This window comes from Sminthopsis crassicaudata, chromosome 1, assembly GCF_048593235.1.
Source record: "Sminthopsis crassicaudata isolate SCR6 chromosome 1, ASM4859323v1, whole genome shotgun sequence".
Classification (NCBI taxonomy): domain Eukaryota; kingdom Metazoa; phylum Chordata; class Mammalia; order Dasyuromorphia; family Dasyuridae; genus Sminthopsis; species Sminthopsis crassicaudata.
In genome coordinates this window covers 410,705,378-410,709,819 of record NC_133617.1, presented here as the reverse complement: position 1 = coordinate 410,709,819, position 4,442 = coordinate 410,705,378, and positions in this window count along the sequence as shown.

Here is a 4,442-nt window from a genome sequence, read left to right as displayed (position 1 = left end):
AAATGCTGTTTCCCAAAGTTAATGCACAGAAAAATAAGTCAAGTCAAGCCAGGTGAAATGCAGCACATATATTCTACATGGTGTCATGAAGTCCTGAATTCAAATCCTATCTCAGACATTTACCAATCATGCCTGGGCACTCCATCTCATCCTCATTTTCCATATCTATAAAATGGGATAATATTAGTCCCTATGTCACATGGTTATTATGTATTTGTAATTAATATGGATATGTAGGATGAAATGACATAATAAGGACATCATAAACCTCAGGCACTATATGGAATCACTATTATTACTATTAAGTCAGGTGAGTCAATGAGGACCTAGAACAAAGAGAATTTAGAATTTGCCTAAAATATTTTCATCTTCTTCAGAATCAAATAGAAAGGAGATGCTTATCTCTGCTTCTTCTGAAGAGTCACCTTCCTGATAACATGGAGAAAGAACATAAATGGAACAAGGAAGAACTGAAATGGATAAATCAAATACCAGGGGGAAAATGCATAATCCAACATCATCTAAGTGTCTGTTGTCATTATCTTATCATGTAAAGTTATTATGAATTTCACTCTTGAGTTCAAATATAGAAGGGCCACTGATACATGGTAAGAGTAGTAGTCAGACATTGCATGGTAAAAGAGATTATGGTCAAAAAATCTGGCTTCAGTTTCTATTGTTTACAATGTGGTTTAAATAAACAATGCTGGAGTTTTAGTTTCTTTATCTGTAAAATAGGGTAGGTAATATTTGTCAAGAAATGCAATATGTCATATTGATTAACTAGTCATGAAAACTTGACTTTGAGTTTTGATTCTAACACATAGTGGCTAAGTAATCCAGAGAAAGTCATGACATTTAAGTGCCCGGGTAACTGGATGAAAATACTAGTAGCAGAACAAGTGTCAATCTTCATTGCTGGAGGGAATCCTCAGACAAATTCTCATTACCAATGAAGTCACAGATCCTGACCAAAAAAAGTGATTGCTCTCTACTTCACAACTTTGTTGTGAGGAAAGCATTCTATACAGCTGACCAACTAACCTATTATTTGTCTCATAAGGGACAGTAGACCATCTAGCCCAAATATTTCATTCTATAGATGTGGCCGCTGAGAGCTAGAAAGATAAGTGATCCGAATCTAGTCATATGGAAGGCTGAATTCAAATTTCAGATAACCTAGTCCCAAATCTATCTGTTTCCTGTATCATGTTGTTTATGTTATACTATTCAAAAAACAACAACAATTAATATAAACAACATAAGCAACTCCTGCTAAAGTAGGTATCTTTCAGGTGAGATTATACCAATATATTTATAAGCCATTGTTATGCTGCATGTGTTTCCTCACACGGATGTTTCAAAGTAGTCCAAAAATATTCAAGACATAGAAAATATCATAGTAGCTTATTTGTTGCTCATTAAAACATCTCGCATTACTTCTCTGAGTGTTATGTTAAAATAACCAAATTGTTATTTTCTTCAGGTTTAGACTCCCATACAAGCCATCAGACTGGCATGTTTGACCCCATTATAGAGTTTCTTTGGAAAGGGAAGTCTGCGACTATATATATATTTATATAATGCTAAAGTATTTTAGTTCTTCAGCATTTAGAAATTAATCATAAGCAGCATTAAATATCCCACTATTTTTCTTTTAAAATATATTTCTAATTTTTATAAGTGCTTAGATTTTAAATAATATTCATTTACAAATTTGCTCTGCCCCCTCTCTTATCCTTGAAACTAAACTTTATTCAGCAAATTCAGCAAAACTAACACATCACATATGTTTGACAGTATAAGAAGACCAGCAAAGATGGCAGAGTAGCACTGAAGGTGAGGAAGGAATATGTTCATAGTCTAGGGTCAAAAGCAGCAGTACACTTGTGGATACAAGTTTCTTACTGGGTGAAAACTAGAGCACAGGCCAAGACAACAGTGACCAAACCTCTCCTTACATCACACCAATTAGAAGCACCAAAAACTTACAGATATGCAGAATTAGTTCTGAAAACAGGAGCACAAAAAAAAAAAAAGAAAAGAAAAGAAAACAGAAGCTTGGGATAATATCCCTACTACCCTAGGACTGTGGGCCACTTTAACATAAAGAAAAAAGTCAAATGTTTAGAAAAATGAGCAAAAAAAGAATCTGACCATAAAAGGTTAGTTTAGTCACAGGGAAGATCAAAGCACAATCTCAAAAAGAAGTTAACAGTGTCAAAACAACTATAAACAAAGTCTCAATGAAAAAATGTGAATTGGACACAAACCCTACAAGAATCCTGGAAGAGCTCAAAGAGGGTTTCTAAAATCAAATGAGAGAAGCAGAGGAAAAATTGGGGAAAAAATTGGAATGATACAAAAAATATGAAAAACAAGCCAACAGCTTAGTAAAGAGGAACAAAAAAATATTGAAGAAAATAACCTTGAAAAACAGAAATGGCCAAATGGAAAAGGGACACAAAAATCCTCTGAAGAGAAAAACTTCCTACAGAGCATAATTAGCCAAAAAGAAAAGAAGGTACAAAAGCTCACAGAAGAAAATGACTGTAAACATTGGAATAGAACAGATAAGTGAAAACTAACGACTCTAGAAGACATTGAGAAATAATAAAGCAAAGTCAAAAGAATGAAAAGATAAAATGAAGTATGAGATTGATCTAGAATATAGATTCAGGAAATAGATGTTTAAAATATGGGACTGTTTGAAAACTATGATCAAAAAAGTATCTAAGCATCATAGTCCAAGAAATTATTAAGGAAAACTGTGCTAATATCCTAGGACAAGGTAAGAAAAAAATTTGAAAGAATCTACAAATTGATTACTGAAAGGGAATGCAAAATGAAAACCCTCCAGAATATTATAACCTGTGTATGCCCTTTGATCCACTAATGATGACATAAGGTCTATATTCCAAAAAGATCGTAAAAGAGGGGAAAGCCAGCACTTTTTGTGGTAACAGGGCATTAAAAACTGAGCAAGTGCTCATCAATTGGGGAATGACTAAGTTATGGTATATGAATATAATGAAATATTAATTCTATAAGAAATGATAAACAGGCTGATTTCAGAAAAGCCTGGAAAAGTTTACATGGATTGATTCTGAGTAAAGTGAGAAGAACCAGGAGAGCATTAAAGAAAATAAAAGCAAGACTATATAATGATTAGCTTTAGCTCTTCTCATTAATACAATGATCCAAGACAATTTCAAAAGACTTGGGATAGAAAATGCCATCCACTAGCCCTTCTTGTAATGGCTAGAAACTGGAAATTGAATGGATACCCATCAATTGGAGAATGGTTGGGTAAATTATGGTACATGAATATTTGGAATATTATTGTTCTGTAAGAAATGAGATTTACATGAACTGATGCTAAGTGAAATGAGCAGAACCAGGAAAAATTTATACACTTCAACAATACTAAATGAGGATGTATTCTGATGGAAATGGATGTCTTTGACAAAGAGATCCAATTCAGTTCCGATTGATCAATGATGAACAGAAGCAGCTATACCCAGAGAAGGAACACTGGGAAATGAATGTGGACTACTTACATTTTTGTTTTTCTTCTCAGGTTATTTTTACCTTCTGAATCCAATTTTTTCTTGTGCAACAAGAGAACTGTATAGATCTGCACACATATATTGTATCTAAGATACACTTTAACATGTTTAACATGTATGAGACTGCCTACGATCTAGGGGACAGAGTGGAGGGAGGGAAGTGATTGCAAGGGACAATGTTGTAAAAATTATCCGTGCATATGTACTATCAATAAAAAACTATAATAAAAAATGTAACAAAAAAAATGCTATCCTCATCCAGAGAGAGAACTATGGAGACTAAATGGGATCAAAACAGTATTTTCACCTTTTTTTTTTTTTATTTGTTTGTTTGTTTGTTTTTTTTCTTTCTCATAGATTTTTCCCCTTTTGGTCTGATTTTTTTCACAACTTGACTAATATGGAAATATGTTTTAAATGATTGTACATTTATAACATAGATTGCTTGCTATCTTGGGAAGGGAGAAGATAAGGAATGGAGGGAGAAAACAAAATTAGAACACAAAATCTTAGAAAAATTAATATTTAAAACTATCTTTATATGTAATTGGAAAAATAAAATACTATTAAATTGAAAAAATAAATATAATTTAATATAAAAGTGTTGAACTAAAAAAAAAAAAGAAAAGAAAGAGAGGTCTCCACAACTCCACCATTACTACCACTTCTACAACAGATGTTTTCTTGCCCTTGAAGATACTTTTTACAGTTAAGTAAATGGTACCATGAAAATTATTTTGCAGTACAGTTGCCATTAGAGCTCTAAGATACAAATTCATACACACTATACACATACATATATGCATGTGCTTGTATGTGTTATTCATTTTAGATAAGTGACAAACATTGAACAGCATCTAAATATTTTTCCAA